This window comes from Amblyomma americanum, chromosome 10 (assembly GCF_052857255.1).
Source record: "Amblyomma americanum isolate KBUSLIRL-KWMA chromosome 10, ASM5285725v1, whole genome shotgun sequence".
In the NCBI taxonomy this organism is placed as follows: Eukaryota; Metazoa; Arthropoda; class Arachnida; order Ixodida; family Ixodidae; genus Amblyomma; species Amblyomma americanum.
In genome coordinates, this window is record NC_135506.1 from 149,701,073 (window position 1) to 149,717,822 (window position 16,750).

Below are 16,750 nucleotides of genomic sequence, written 5' to 3' on the forward strand. Positions count from 1 at the left end.
AATGACCATGGAGTATTCCCTTACGAGTGCTAAATAATTTAATATTGAACTTCATGATGCTGTTACGGTGGTCAACATGTTAGAAGTGTCTGTCACAAGAGGTGTAAGAACTACACTTTAATTGCTGCTTTGCTGCAGCAAGTATAATACTATCACTTTGAAAGTCACACCGTTGTCTTTGCTACTGCGTTCTACAAGTTAAATAGTTATAGAATGTGATTTTTTATGTGAAATAACCGTTGGGCAACTGCAAATTTTTCCTTTCAGAGGAGCAGCTTCTCCGCCTAGGCGGGTGCAATCTAAAGGTGGTGGCGGCCAATGTATTGAGTGCGGTGATGGGGTGGCCGTACAAAGATTGTACAGCCTGCGGGGGCGAAAAAGAAAACAGCCATTCGTCGGCACAAAGCTGTGCAGGGTGGCAACAGGTATATCTGATTTTGAATAGCTGTAGCTTTTAATCTAAAAATATTGAGATTCCTGCTTTTAAACGTGTACAAGTTTTTCCAAGCTATTTTCTTGTTGCATCTTACTGTAATTTTGTATAACAGCTGATGAATATTGTGTTCCTGTAAGTGTTCATGTGATTAGTTTGGGGGTCTTAGTCAAATAAAACTCCATAAAGAAGCAGCAGATGCTCCTCAAACCAATCATTTCCATTTGTCGTATTGTAATCTGTTGTCATGCACTTCCCTGCAATGGCCGCTTTGACGTTGACTGCAGTGTCTTCATGATAGCTCATTTTTTTTTTGCATTTCACTACTGTACAGTCCTTGTGTTGTTTGTTTGGATACCTTGTGTAACTCATTTCAACAGAAAAAAAAAGGCAAACGCCGACCAATGGTTTTTGTCAAAACAGACGTTTCGGATTCCATACGGAAGCCTTGTTCAATAAATTTTTATTGTAGAACCGCGACGCTTAAATAGGCTTCAAAAATCGTCCCAGGCATCTTGCATAGGTTGGCGGGAGATTGCCGAAGTTACGATGAAGTTTTTTTTCGGTGGTCTGAATCACCAAGGACTCGATATACTGGCGTGAAAGCCAGTTCTTTTCTTTGGCGATGATAGAAGCCATTTCCCAGCAGATATCATGACCTGCCGATACGGCGTGCTCCGCAAGTGCGTTGGAAGTGACTTTCTTGTTCTTCACGTCCGACATGTGTTCTTTCAGACGCCTTTCAAAATTCCCGCTCTCACCGATTTAAACATAGTCGCACTTGGCGCAGGGGATTCTGTACACAACACCCGGAAATTTTTCTTTCTTTAGTTTGTCCTTGACATTCACGAGCTCGTGCCGTAACTTGCGGACGGGAACGTGGGAAACGTGCACGTTGTACGTGCGCAGGACGCGTCCCAGTGCTTCACTTATGCCTGGTACATAAGGTATGGCGACGCGTGCTCTGCAATGGCTGCCGACCGGTTACGCTGACCGCACCGAGCGACGTTCAACGGAGTCCAAAAAATTCCTAGGGTAGCCGCAGTTCATCAAATCACGACGCATTTGTATCAAGTCCGAGGCACCATCTTCAGGTCTTGAGCAGATTTTTCGGGATCGTTGAATTAGCGAAGCCGCAACTGCACGTTTGTGGCATGCCGGGTTAACAGAGTTAAAATGCAGGTATCTGCCCGTGTGGGTGGGCTTCCTGAAGACTTGAAACAAAAGGCGGCGGCCATCTCTCTCTACTGACACGTCCAAAAAAGGCAGACGGTTGGCAACCTCCTCCTCAACAGTAAACGTAATGGCCTCAGCGATGCTGTTGATGTGCTCTGTGAAGGCGGTGAGTGCATCCTTTTTTATGATGCAAAAGCAATCTTCAATATATCGCAGGAAGATCTTAGGCCGAGGTTGGAAAGACGCGAATGAGTTACTACCCGACCAGACGAGATTTCGTCAGACCTTGGATACCTTTTGTGTCAGTAACGTGTGGTTTTTCTGTCTCAAATCATGAACTTGGATTTCCATATGTTTGCAGGAAGCGTATCGTTTTAAAAGTTTCATTTCTTGGTCTTAATGAACACCCAGCTTTCTCAGATGACGTCTGCGAGAAGCAGGGTGTTGACATCCTGGCAGTACAGGGTTTTATTGGCATGTGGCTGCCCGGTGCCTGCGACCGAGGGGGCGGCCAAAAGAGGCGCTACGCCCAAGCATTCCAGCCCCCTCTGTCGCACACTCCTTCCGAGGAGCCACAACCTCCTTCGGGCTCAGCGCCACGTGCTAACCCCTGTGTTGGGTCAATACCCCGCCCAGGCGCGCCCTCAGCCTCCTGCACAGCAACCCCTCCAGGCGCGGCCATCACCTCCTCCACAGTGACCCCTCCCAAACTCTGCCCCTGACTCCCCCCCCCCCCCCCCATAGCCTCCTCCCCATGCCCAGCAACCCCACGCTGCACCCTTGCCACCTGGATGGTTGCCTGGCCACGAGCACATGAGAAATAAAAAGCCAGTTAAAATATTTTTCTGAAATTCCTGTTTGCTTGTTTCATTTGGTGGCTGCTGGACATAAAAAATCTGCATGAGATATTGTTTGCAAATCAAAATACATATGAAATGAAAAGACTGCATGCACTTTCGAAATTTTAATGGTAGTTGGCAGCAGCGGCGGAGCGGGTCGGACGTGGAAAAATCCGTTCTTCGCTGTGTTTTACAGTCGCAGATGCTGCAGTGTTCCCGCGGTGCTTCGGACAAGAATCTCACCGTGGCCGGTTTTCCTTGGGAAGACTGAATTCAAACACCGTTCTCAAGCATCGTTTCCATATCAGCGAGACGGAGCCAATCAACGGGAGCCGACGGCTGTGACGAAAGCTGTGGAAACTTTTGCAACGAGGGGCGTACTTCGCCAGGCACTTTGGCAGCAGCGGCGGAGCGGGTCGGACGTGGAATAATCCGTTCTTCGCTGTGTTTTACCGTCGCAGATGCTGCAGTGTTCCCGCGGTGCTTCGGACAAGAATCTCACCGTGGCCGGTTTTCCTTGGGAGGACTGAATTCAAACACCGTTCTCAAGCATCGTTTCCATATCAGCGAGACGAAGCCAATCAACGGGAGCCGACGGCTGTGACGAAAGCTGTGGAAACTTTTGCAACGGGGGGCGTACTTCGCCAGGCACTTTGGCAGCAGCGGCGGAGCGGGTCGGACGTGGAATAATCCGTTCTTCGCTGTGTTTTACAGTCGCAGATGCTGCAGTGTTCCCGCGGTGCTTCGGACAAGAATCTCACCGTGGCCGGTTTTCCTTGGGAAGACTGAATTCAAACACCGTTCTCAAGCATCGTTTCCATATCAGCGAGACGGAGCCAATCAACGGGAGCCGACGGCTGTGACGAAAGCTGTGGAAACTTTTGCAACGGGGGGCGTAGTTCGCCAGGCACTTTGGCAGCAGCGGCGGAGCGGGTCGGACGTGGAATAATCCGTTCTTCGCTGTGTTTTACAGGTTGGTCAAACCTCTTCATATTAAGTTCGTGCATGTTGCTTAGCTATCTACTGCTGCTGCCAACTTGCTAGTCGATATTGGTCACCATGAATCGGTGTTGCAGATGTCGCGAAAAGCTAAAGAATGACGATAACGCTATCACATGCAGTGAGTGTGAATTTCGTTTTCATGGCGCGATATGTTCAGGCATGAGTGAAACGACATTTGCTTCAAAACGAGGGTCGACTAAGAAGGCTTGGAAGTGTGAAGCGTGTAAACGAGGAAAGGGTGATGCCTCAAACGATGACTCTACTACGGATCCCGACCTGAAAGTTCTTATTGTGGAAATGAACAGGAAATTGACTTCCCTTCTCCCTCTTACCGAAAAGCTAGATGCAGTAGAGAGCTCAATCCAGATGCTGCATGAAGAGTTTGCCACTATAAAAGAGCGTCTTGATACGCAGGATAAGGAAATCAAAGGAATTAAAGGCAGAATTGGCAAGCTGGAGAGAGATGCTGGCTCAAAAGATATAACTCAGTTACAACTCAGTGTCCATGACTTAGAATGGCGCAGCAGGCGCTTGAACATTGAGATTCATGGCATTCCTGAGGCGACAGGAGAGGACCTCTTGTCAAAAGTCAACGAAGTGGCAGACAAAATTGGCATGAACCATCTCACTGGGGCGGACACCCTCGCACTTCATAGGATGTCGGCGAAACCAGGAAAGACAAAAGTTGTGATCGCCCGTTTTGTGTGGCAGGATCTTCGAGACGCTTGGCTGCAGAAAAGGGTGGTTCTTAAGGAAAAAGGCGACTCAGTGTACATCACAGAAAACATGACCAACTATTCGAGAGTGTTGTTGCAAGCCACAAAAGAGTGGGCTAAACAGGCTGGCTTTGCATATGTGTGGCACGTCAACGGGAAAATTTTGGTGCGTAGAAGGAGTGGCGATGGCGCTAAGGTTATCAAGAGCATAAGTGACCTCTCCACACTTGTTAGCTAAATGCCTTTTCGTGTAGTCGGAAACCCGTGACCCTTATCTTGAAATGGCGCACCTAGGGCACGTTACCTTAGAAGAACTCTTAAGAGAGCTTGGTGGTCAGACACAAGGTTATCTTCGTTGTTTTCACTTCAATGCACAGTCTGTATTCAACAAGGTTGCTGAACTAGAATCCTTGTTAAAAAAGCTTGAGAATTGTTTTGATGTTCTGATGATAACAGAGACATGGCAAACAAGCAGTTGTGACACTTTTGACCTTCCTAATATGACAACTTTTTCTGTTAGTAGAACTACTCGTCGCGGTGGTGGTGTGTCTGTGCTAGTAAGCTCTCTGTTACAGCCTGCCTTGCTTTCAGAATTCTCTTGTGTCACAGATAATTTTGAGATTATTTGTCTGCAAATCAAAGACGCTGTAATTGCAACTTGTTATCGCCCTCCGGATGGTTCTCTCCTTGAATTTTTTTCTGTTTTTAGATAATTTATTGTCATTTGTTAACCAAAACAGATACAATGTGATACTTGCCGGTGATTTTAATGTTGATATGAGTAGCAATAGTATGAAGAAAACGGATTTTGAAAATGTATTGCTATCTAATGGCTGTATAAACCATATTGTTTCTCCCACACGACTAACGTCGTCCACGCAAACAATTCTAGATTTAGTAATACCAAATTATGATGCTAACCTTGTCAGTTCCGGTGTTCTTACCTACCCTATTAGTGATCACTTGCCTGTGTTTTGTAGCATAAAATTTAGTACTCGGGGAAACTTCCACCATAAAGTGTTTAATCTTTTTCAGCCTGTTACACCTACCCTCTTACAAGCTTTTTATCATGAGTTGGAAACAGTTTGTTGGGACAGCGTCCTTCAAGCAACAAATGCGAACGTAGCTTATGATGCCTTTTTGAGTTTGTTTCTTTCGGAATACCAACGTCACTTCGTATTCCAACGCCACACGGGTAATAAGAGATGTCGAAAACCTTGGGTGACAAAGTACCTATTGAAGAAGATTGAAAAGAAAGAACGTCTGTTTAAAACATTTATGTGAACTCGTACAGCATCTGATGTCGCTACGTTCAAAAAATTTCGTGATGACTTGACTAAGCAGCTAAGAAAAGCAAGAGAACTCTACTATCAGAATATGTTCGGTTCCAACGTAAAGCGCACTGACTTAATGTGGAATAACTTAAATGCACTGATGGGTCGGAGCGAGAAAAAACAGATAGTTGAAGTTTTTCACGAAGGACAATTATTAAAAGGAGAAGAATGGTAAATATTTTTCATGACTACTTTGTTAACAGAGATTTTACTAAAAACCAGACAACATCATACAAAACTTTAGGGCAGAAAAACTCTAGCACAATATTTTTTGAACCAACAGATGCAAATGAAGTGTGTTCTCTTTTTTTGAGTTTAAATAATTCTCATAGTGTTGATGCAGATGGTATACAAATAAGACCTGTCAAGTATGTGATACGTATAATCAGCCCCATTCTAGCGCATATTTTTAATCTCTGCAATTCTACAGCTGTTTTTCCAACAAAAATGCAAGTCGCCCGTGTGATAGCCTTATATAAGAAAGGTGATAAAAATGATGTATCTAACTACAGACCGGTGTCAATTCTTCCTGCCTTTTCGAAAGGTCTCGAGAAAATCATCCTAGATCGAATATCGCGCTTCTGCAACAAGCATAATATAATAACTACTTCGCAATATGGCTTTAGAAGGGACAGGTCTATAGAGCTGGCGCTGTTGGACCATAAGGAATATATTCTAAAACATTTTGAAGAGAAATGTATTGTTATCGGTATTTTTGTTGATTTTAGCCAAGCTTTCGATTATATTAGTCATACTATCCTTTTTGAAAAACTGCATCATTATGGTATCCGGGGACATGTTTTGGCCCTGCTCCAAAGTTATCTATCAAATAGATTTCAATATGTCGACATAAATGGTTTCATTTCTCACAGAAAAAAAATAATTTCAGGAGTCCCACAGGGTAGCATTTTAGGCCCTGTCCCATTTAATTTGTACATTAACGATATTGTACACATCTGCTCAGATACCAAGTTCGTTATATATGCCGACGACACGAGTGCTTTGGTGCCATCACGTTCTGAAGCTGAAGGAATTACTAAAGCAAATATTTTTCTGCGCAAATTGGACTCGTGGATTTCCAGCAATCAATTAAAACTTAACGCAAACAAAACAAAGGTGGTAATTTTTCGACCAAAAAGTAAACAAATTTCGTTACAAGGAACCGTAATGTTTAGATCCGCAGCCATTGATGTGGTAGATACTGTCAAGGTGTTAGGGGTATATTTTACTTCAACTTTACAATGGAATGATCATGTAAACAGTCTAATCAGCAAACTGAGCTGCATAACTGGAATTTTAAATCGCAACCGCTATACTCTTCCAAAAAAAGTTAAACTAATGGTTTATAACGCTCTCTTTGTTTCCCACCTAAACTACTCTCATTTAGTCTGGGGAACATCAGCAAAAACTAATCTGTTGAAGCTTGAAAGGCTACAGAAAAAAATAGTACGAATAATTGAAAACGTTGAATACACAGCGCCTTCTTCAGATATCTTTGCTTCGCTTAATTTATTGAAAGTAAGAAATATTTACGAATACAAATTATGCAGGCAGTACCGTTTAAGTGTCCAACGAGAGAGTACAGTTTTTACTGAAATGGCAGAACTAAAACCCAATTATCCCATCTACAGCACCAGAACTCCAGAACGATGGAAAGTTCCAAAATGTCGTACTGCCTATGGACAACAAACACTCCGGTATAACCTTCCGCGATTATTGAATGCTGCAGAAAAAGAAGGCGCTGATGTATCCAATATGTCTCTTCCAAATATGTACAAATATTTTGCTACTCATACTCTTTTTTGTGAATGAACGCACAGGTCTATCTTTATGTTCATTACATTGCATTGTTTACTTTTCAAAAGAAAATGTTTTTCCAGGAGTCCAAACCCAGTGTTCTATTGAAACTCTTATTTAGGCTTATTTTATTTTGTGATGCGATATAGTGCTGTTTATTTATTTTTTTTTCCTCTTTGCAAAAAAAAAAATGTGACTGTCTATTGTCCCGCTCTGCTGCTGTATGCACTGTAAGGGGGCGGAGGATTTTTCAAGCCACAAATGTACGGCTTTTCCCTCCGCCTCCTTCCACTTCTTTGTGGAGAATAAAACTTGTATGTATGTATGTATGTAAACCAATTGCATATACAGCTAGAAGTCCCACGGTATTGAAAACCACGGACGGGACCTCTAAATGCATGCGATAATTCTGCACTGGTCTGGAAAAATAATGCAAATGCCTGGAGGCAGCCAAGCTATGCCGATATCCGAAAGGCCACTATTGGGCCATATTGGGCCCTATATTGGCAGTGATGTTCGGGCCGTTCTTGGCAATCCGAGTGGCTGTACATCAGCCCAATCTTGGTGGAAATGATGGGCCATGCATGAAAAGAGTTGCGATTTGCCTAAACGCCAACGAAGGGCCGATATTCGTGCCAATTATGGCCTCGGTGGGCCGTTATTGGCGTTCTGCTTGGACATCACGACTCCCAGTCAGAGACTGGGCAGACAAGTTGCACCCACGATTCCCCGAGAGGTAGATGGCGGACGAGTTGCAACCACGACTACCCGAGAGGGGAACAGCGGACGAGTTGCACCAACGACTCGCTGAGAAGGGGGTTGGAGAGTTGCACCTACGGCTCCGCGAAAGGGAGGGGGTCGCCTAGTTGCACCCACGACTCGTTGAGAGTAAGAGGGTGGACGAATTGCACCCACAACTCCCCGAGACGGGAAGGGCAGTAAAGTTGCAAGCGCGACTCCCTGAGAGGGAGGGGGCAGACGAGTTGCACACCACGACTGCCGAGAGGGAGAGCAGACTAGTAGCACCCACGACTCCCCGAGGAGGCGAGGGTGGACTGGTTGCACCCGCGTTGCCCGAGAGGGAGAGGGCCGACGAGTTGCACCCACGACTCGCTGAGAGGAAGGGGTGGACGAGTTGCACCCGCGACTCCCTGAGAGGGAAGGGGCCGAAATATTGCACCCCCGACTCGATGAGAGGTATGTGGTAGACGAGTACCCTACGACACCCCGAGAGGGAGGGGGCGGACGAGTGAGCCACGACCCCGAGAGGAAGGGGTGGACTAGTTGCACCCACAACTCTCCAAGAGCGAGAGGGGAAAAGAGTTGCACCCACAACTCCCGAAAGGGAGAAGACGAGTTGAACCCACGACTCCGCGAGAGGGAGGGAGCGGACGAGTTGCACCCACGACTCGCAGAGAGGAGAGTCCACCCACGGCTCCCCGAGAGGGTGGGGGCAGACGAGTAGCACCCCACGACTTTCCGAGAGGGAGAGGGCGGACGAATTGCAACCACGACTCCCCGAGAGGGAATGGGTGGGCTAATTGCACCCGCGACACCACGAGAGAGAGAGGGCGGACGATTTGCACCCACGACTAGCTGAGGGGGAGAGGGCAGACGAGTTCCACCCAAGAATTCCCGACAGGGAGAGGGTCGACGAGTTGGACCCACGACTTGTTGAGATGGAGGGGGCAGACGAGTTGCGCCCACTGCTCCCCGAGGGGGACACGGCGGGCGAGTTGCATTCACGACTTGCTGCGAGTGTGGGGGTTGGTGAGTTGAACCCACGACTCCAGAAGGAGGGTTGCACGAGTTACACCCACGACTCCTTGAGATGGAGAGGGCGGACGAGTTGCATGCACAACTCGCTGAGAAGGAGGGGGCGGACGATTTGCACCACAACTATCCGAGAGAGGGTCGGACAAGTTGATCCCATGACTCCTCGAGAGGAAGGGGGCGGACGAGTTGCACCCACGACTCCCCGAGAGGGAAGAGGCGGACATGTACCCCACTACTCGCTGAGAGGTGGTGGACGAGTTACATGCACAACTCCCAGTGATGGAGGAGCAGACAAGTTGCACCCACGACTTCCAGAGAGGGAGATGGCGGTCGAGTTGCTCCCACGACTCGCTGAGAAAGGGGTTGAGTTGCACCCACGGCTCTTCGAAAGGAAGGGGTCGGCAAGTAGCACCCACGACTCGCTGAGAGTAAGAGGGTAGACGAATTGCAGCCACAACTCCCCGAGACGGAAAGGGCCGAAATATTGCAAGCGCGACTCCCCGAGAGGGAGACGTGGACAAGGTGGACCCACGATTCCCCGAGAGGGAGACGGCAGACGAGTTGCACCCACGTCTCGCTGAGAGGAAGGGGGTGGACGAGTTGCACCCATGACTACCCGAGAGGAAGGGAGTGGATGAGTTACACGCACGACTCCCAGTGTGGGAGGGGGAGACAACTTGCGCCCACGACTCCCCGAGAGGGAGGGGGTAGACGAGTAGCACCTCACGGCTTCCTTTGAGGGAGGGGGTGCAGAATTTTCCCAGGACCCTGAGAGAAAGGGGGTGAACTAGATGCACCCACGGCTCTCCGAGAGGGCGAGGGCGGACGAGTTGCACCCAGGACATGTTGAGATGGAGGGGGCGGACGAGTTGCGCCCACGGCTCCCCGAGAGGGAGACGGCGTACGAGTTGCCCCCACTACTCCCTGAAAGAGAGCATGTGCACAAGTTTCACCCACGACTCGCTGAGAGAGGAGGTGGACGAGTTTCACCCACGATTCAGTTAGAGGGAAAGGGCGGACGAGTTGTAGCCACGACTCTCTGCGAGGGTTGGACGAGGTGCACCCAAAATTCCCCGAGAGGGAGGGGCCGGACAAGTTGCACCCCATGACCCCCCAAGAGGAAGAGGGTGGACGACTTGCACTCATGGCTCGCTTAGAGGGAGAGGGCAGACAAGTTGCACCCACGATTCCTCAAGAGGAAGGGGGCGGACAAGTAGCAACCACGAGTTCCCGAGAGAGGGTGGACGAGTTGCACCCATGACTCCCCGAGAGGGAGGGGCGGACATGTTGCACCCATGACTCCCCGAGAGAGATGGGGCGGACGAGTTGCACCCACGATTCACCCAGAGGGAGAGGGCCGACGAATTGCAGCCACGACTCGCTGAAAAGGCGAAATGGAAGAGTTGCACCTGCGATTTCCCGAGAGAGAGGAGGCAGACAATTTGCACCCCACGACTATCCAAGAGCAAAAGGGCATATGAGTTGCACTCACGACTCGCTGAGAGGGAGAGGGCGAACAACTTGCACCCACAAGTCCCCTAAACGGAGGGGCGGACAAGTTGCACTCGTGACTCTCCGAGAGGGAGGGGGCGGAGGAGTTGCACCCACGACTCGCTGAGAGGGAGGGGCTGACGAGTTGCACCCCGCGACAATCCGAGAGAGAGAAGGCGGGCGTGTTGCACCCACGACTCGCTAAGAGGGTGGGGGTTGACGAATTGCACCCACGACTCCTGCAGAGGGAGGGTTGAGCAGGTGTATCCACGACTCGCTGAGAGGAAGGGGGTACAAATTCCTCAGAGGGAAGGACGGACGAGTTGCAGCTACGGCTCGCTGAGAGGGAGAGGGTGGACGTGTTTCACCCACCAGTCTGAAAGGAAGGGGGCCGACAAGTTGCACCCGGCGACTCCCTAAGAAGGAGAGGGTGGACGAGTTGCACACACGACTCGCTGAGAGGCAGAGGGCCGAAGAGTGGCACTCACGACTCCCCGATGTGAAGGGGGCTGACAAGTCGCACCTATGTCGCCGAGAAAGGGAGGGGTCGACGAGTAGCACCCACAACTCCCCTAGAGGAAGAAGGCAGACGAGTTGCACCCATGTCTCGCTGAGGGGGAGGGGCAGACTAGTAGCACCAAATGACTCCCCGAGAGGGAGAGGGCGGACGACTTGCACCCGGGACTCCCCGAGAGGGACGGGGTGGACAAGTTGCACCCTATGACTCGCTGAGAGGGAGGGGCTGGACGAGTGTCACCCATGACTTCCGAGAGGGAAACAGCGGACGAGTTGCACCCACGTCTCGCAGAGAGGCAGAAGGTGGACGAGTTCACCCGCGACTTCCTGAGAGAGAAGGGGCGGACATGTTGCACCCCACGACTCGCTGAGAGGATGGGGTGGACGAGTTACACGCACGACTACCAGTGTTGGAAGGCAGACAAGTTGCATCCACGACTCCCTGAGAGGGAGAGGGTGGACGAGTTGACCCCAAGACTTGTTGAAATGGAGACGGCAGAGGAGTTGCGCCCAAAACTCTCCATAGAGAGACGGCGGACGAGTTGCACCTACGACTCGCTGAGAGTTTGGGGGTTGACGAGTTGAACCCACGACTCCCTGAGAGGGAGGGGATGGACAAGTTGCACCCACGGCTCCTCGAGAGGGAGAGGGCGGACGAGTTGCAGCCAGAACTTCCTGAGAGGGAAGGGGCGGACGATTTGCACCCACCACTCCCCGGGAGGGAGGGGTGGACGAGATGCACCCCACGTCTCCCCAAGAGAGAGAGGGTGGACGAGTTGCACGGACTATTCGCTGAGAGGGAGAGGGCCGACCATTGCTCCCACGACACACCGAAAGGAAGGGGTGACGAGTGGCACCCACGACTCTTCGAGAGAGAGAGGGCGGACGAGTTGCACTCATGCCTCGCTGACAGGCAGAGGGTGCACGAATTGCACAAACAATTCCCTGAGAGAGGAAAGGCGCACAAGCTACACGCAAACCTCCCTGAGTAGGATAAGGCAGGCGAGTTGCACACCACAACACTCGAGAGGGAGGGAGCAGACTAGTGTCACCCACGCTCCGAGAGCCAGACGTGGACGAGTTGGACCCAAGACTCCCCGAGAGGGAGGGAGCAGACGAGTTGCACCCCACGGCTCCCCAGAGGGAGGGGGTGGACGAGTCACCCACGACCCAGAGAGAAAGGGGGTAGACTAGTTGCACCCACGTACTCCGCGAGAGGGAGAGGTTGGACGATTTGCACCAAATATTAGCTGAGAGGTAGCGGGTGGATGAGTTGCACCCACTATTCCGCGAGAGGGAGGGAGCGGACGAGTAGCACCCACGACACCCACAGAAGGAGAGGGCGGACGAGTTGCACACACGACTACCCGAGAGGGAAGAGGCGGAAAAGATGCACCCCACAACTCCCCAAGAGGAAGGGAACAGACTAGTTACACCTACGAGTCCCCGAGACGGAGTGTACTAGTTGCACCCACGACTCTGCGAGAGGTAGAATGTTTGACATGTTGCACCCACGACTCCCCGAGAGGGAGTGGGCGGTGGCGTTGCACCCCGCCACTCCCCAAGAGGGAAGCAGCGGGCTAATATCATTATCTACTACCGGAGAGGGAGAGGGCAGCCGAGTTGATCCCGCCACTCCCCAAAGGGAGGGACCAGAGTAGTTGCACTCACGATTTCCCGAGAGGAAGGCGGCAGGCGATTTGCACCCACGACTACCCGAGACGGAAGGTGTCGAGAAGTTGCACCGACGACTCGCCGAGAGAGAAAGAGGGTGGACGATTGGCACCCACGACTAAGAGGGAACGGGTGGAGGAGTTACACCCAGTACCTTCCGACAGGAAGGGAGCGGACGAGTTGCACTCACGGCACCCCGAGTGGGGGAGGGTGGACGAGTTGCACGCACTGCTCCTGGAGATGGAGGGCGCAGAAAAGTTGCACCCAAGACTCCCCGAGAGGGAGGAGGGAGACGAGTAGTACTCCATGAATCGCCGAGAGCGAGGGGGCGAACGAGTCAGCCGCGATTCCGAAGGAAGGGGTGGACTATTTGCACCCACGACTTCCCGAGAGGGTTTGGGCGGAAAAGTTGCACCCGCGACTAACTGAGAGAGAGGGGGCGGACGAGTTGCACCCACGGCTCCCCGAGAGGGACGGGGTGGTAAAGTTGCACCCCACGAGTCGCTGAGAGGGAGCGGGCGGACGGACGAGTTGCACGCGCGACTCCCAAAGAGGCAGGGTGTGGACAAGATGCACCCACTATTAACTAAGAATAAGGGGGTTCTCGAGTTGTGCCCACGACTCCACGAGAGGGAAACAGCAGAAGAGTTGCACCCACGACTCCCCGAGAGGGGGGGTCGGACAGGTTGCACCCACGACTCGCCGAGAGGAAGAGGTTGGACGAGTTGCAGCCATGACTCGCTGAAATAGAGGGGGTGGAGGAGTTGCGCCCATGACTCCCGAGAGGGAGAGGGCGGTCGAATTGCACGACAACACCCGGAGAGGGAAAAGCGGACAAGTTGCATGCATGACTCCCTGTGAGGGAGGGGGCAGACGAGTTGCACACCACCCCAAGTAGCACAAAGTGGGCTCTGAATTGGGGCCCCTAGTCGACCCCAAGTGTGCAGCCCATATGGGCCCCATGTGGGGTTTGCAACTCGTGCTCATGAGGGGCCCAAATGGGCAGCCCACTTGGGCTACCCTAAGGAGCCAGAAGAGAACTAGCCTGGGCAGCCCACCTGAGGGTAAAAGAGGGCAGACTGTTTGGGCCTTTCCAATCTCTACCCACATGGGCAGCCCATTTCGCTCACCCCAAAAAAACCAGGTCTGGCCCAACATGGGCAACCCACTTTCAATGCCCTGGTGCGGCCCTTGTTGGGCCCGAGTGGGCAGCCGATTTTCAATGCCCTGGTGGGGCCCTTATTGGGCCCGAGTGGGCAACCCATTTTGAATGCCCTGGTGGGGCCCTTGTTGGGCCCGATTGGGCAGCCCGTTTTCAATTCCATGGTGGGGCCCTTGTTATGCCCGAGTGGGCTGCCCGTTTTCATGCCCTTAGGCAGTCCAGTTCGACCCAAAGTGGGCAGCCCTCCTTGGTTGCCCCAGATGAAGCCGTCTAGGCAAAAGTGGGCCGCCCAATTTGTCCCAGACCGGCCTTCATAAGGGCAACCAAACTGAGCTGCCCTGATGAAGCCCAGTTTCTGCCATGTGGGCAACCTATTTCAGAAGCTCTATAAAGCACTGGCTGCACACACATTATTCATTCTTAAACAGGTCAAATTATAAAAAATCCGATGTATTTACAACGACATCTTAAGCAGATGCACCAATATCTTAAGCTTCTCTGCCTTAGCATGGCCATATTCGGACTGTGGCATGGCAGTGCAAAGGTGTAGTTTGATATATAAAATTCAAAAGTTAGTTTTATTGCAAGTTTTATTGCATTACTTCACAAAAGCTCTATCAGTGGCCAAGATGCAGTGCCCACATCAAGTTCATCCTGGTCTCCGGCCTTCGTCCCGGTCCCTGGCATTACATAAATATCTTCCTATATGGGAGTTGATGCGGGCCATACCCCCATCAGGCATTCTCCGCTCCACAGCAGCTGTAATCAGACAGTTTGTAATTATGAGTGTGCAAAACATGAAATCTCAGCTATGTGGTCAGTCGTTGTAATAACATAGAGAAGACTGCAGCAAAAACACATTTGGTGTATTGGCATTAACCATAAAAGTAGACACGAAATTTGTGCAAATCTGTAGAGGCGTGCAAGTTGTACAAACCAAATTTAAGAGCACAGTGTCGCTAGCGACTCACATATTGGGCTGTTTCCTGAGACAGCAAAAAAGGAAAGGAAAAAAACTACTGCATGCTGTATTCAAAACTACGGCGAATTAATTCTACTTCGAAAACTTGAAAGCATTATACCATTCGAATAAGCACTACACTTTTTCGTTAAGTAAATCAAGACATTTGGCCAGCTATATTAGCACATGTTTGTAAACGTAACAATAAATTTCAGCAAATGCTGACAAACAATGAGCAGAAATCAGTAGATAAAATTTCCTGCTCGCAAACATGTACTTTTATGTTATAGTGTGTGTATCATACCTTTTATTTCGAACAAGGATATTCAGCTAGAGTCTCATATCATCTATATTATATGTACTTGCTCTAATTAGCATGTGAAAGAAAGTGAATCCTGTTTCCTGTAATGGCATTACTTTACATAGAGGACACTACTGTTAGCCTGTTCGAATAAATTAATGCATGCTAATCCCAAAAAATTCAATCCCACTGAAAACAACCTTTGCAAGATAAAAATAGCCACAAATAAAAATACAGATACACTACTGCTCACTAATTACACAGCTGAAAGCAGTACTATCCATTTTTAGCACATATTCCACATGCTATGTTACACTGCAACTTCAAGATGGTGATCATGGGATCTTTTTTATTGTAAACATCACAAATTCGGATCCAGAGGTACAAAACTTTAAACTTAGATTCGACATTTTCTCCATGGATTTATTTTTCCATCTGACAGGCATCAACATATCAAAGAGTCCCGCAATGTTTTTACGGTTAACAAAAAAGAACTATGTTCTTAATGGGTCTACTTTTGCACGGCAAATTAATGCAGGATTATATACTACAAGGTAATGGTTCGGGCTAGTAGGTATGCGTTATGATCCATAGCGCAGGAACAAAACAGGGGACAAATACAAGCGCTAACAACAAACATTAGAGCTTGTGTTTGTCCCCTGTTTGGTTTCTGCGCTATGTATCATAATATATACCACAGTAATTACTAATAAAAGATGAGGCTCAACGAATGTGCTATTCTAGCCTCTCCAGCGGCTGTTCATCATGCATACACAAGACTACTCACCCATACGACCTCTTAGAACTATAGTCGGGTACAACTTCAGAAGACAGGAAAGGCCCCGCCCAGATGACCGAAGCGCAGCAGCCAATTGCCTCCGCGACTAAAGAAATAGTCCCGCTCAAAAAATTGTGACTGCTTCTAAAACGCGTATTTTTCTGTATAAATAAGATTTGTGTATCTTGATGAGTGGTTTAGTAAAACTATCATGATGCAAATGCTTCAGCACATGCCGGATCGCGAGAGAAAAATAACTTCGTGCCTTCTACAACGCTGTGCGTCGTCTGCTACGGAGCGAGATCGACGGTACCGGGCGTGTAATTACAAAACAGTCTGGCTCAATAGCATATGATTCATATGTAATTTTTGTGTGTTTTCACAAGCTTATTTTTTTAATGCATGAGGCTTATTTTTCAATTGCTACTTGTTTCTTTTTTTGCGGTTGCGAACCTACAATCTCGTGAGTTCACGCACGTTCGCGCACGGCGTTCCGTACCTCTTTTCCGCCATGGAGCCCAGCGAGGTGACATCGGAACGCGAGCCTTTGTTGCCGAACGAGCCTTGTGTCGCATCGATGATCACACCACCAAGGAGCCTCGGCAAGAGCAAGAGCGGCCGCATGCTGAACAGCGATTCACGCAACATGATCTTCCACTGCTACACGTTTTGGCGTAACAGGGAGCCTGAACGCAGCGTAGAGGAGACGAGCAAGTTTGTCGCTGACATGCTCGGTGTCAGCGAAAGGACTGTGTTCAGGGTGAGGAAGGAAGTTAAAGCTTCGTATTTTTCGG

At 49.7% G+C, this 16,750-nt stretch overlaps 1 protein-coding gene across 2 annotated transcripts in view; it reads left to right on the forward strand.

Annotated features, from left to right (window-relative positions):
- Positions 1–2,869: 2,869 nt before the first annotated feature.
- The window catches only part of LOC144106253 (uncharacterized), a 63,151-nt gene continuing 49,270 nt past the window's right edge, over positions 2,870–16,750 (forward strand). For both annotated transcript variants that reach the window (XR_013308943.1, XR_013308945.1), the window contains exon 1: positions 2,870–3,421. The gene's annotated coding sequence lies outside the window, so the exon portion shown is untranslated. The remainder of the gene's footprint in view (positions 3,422–16,750) is intronic.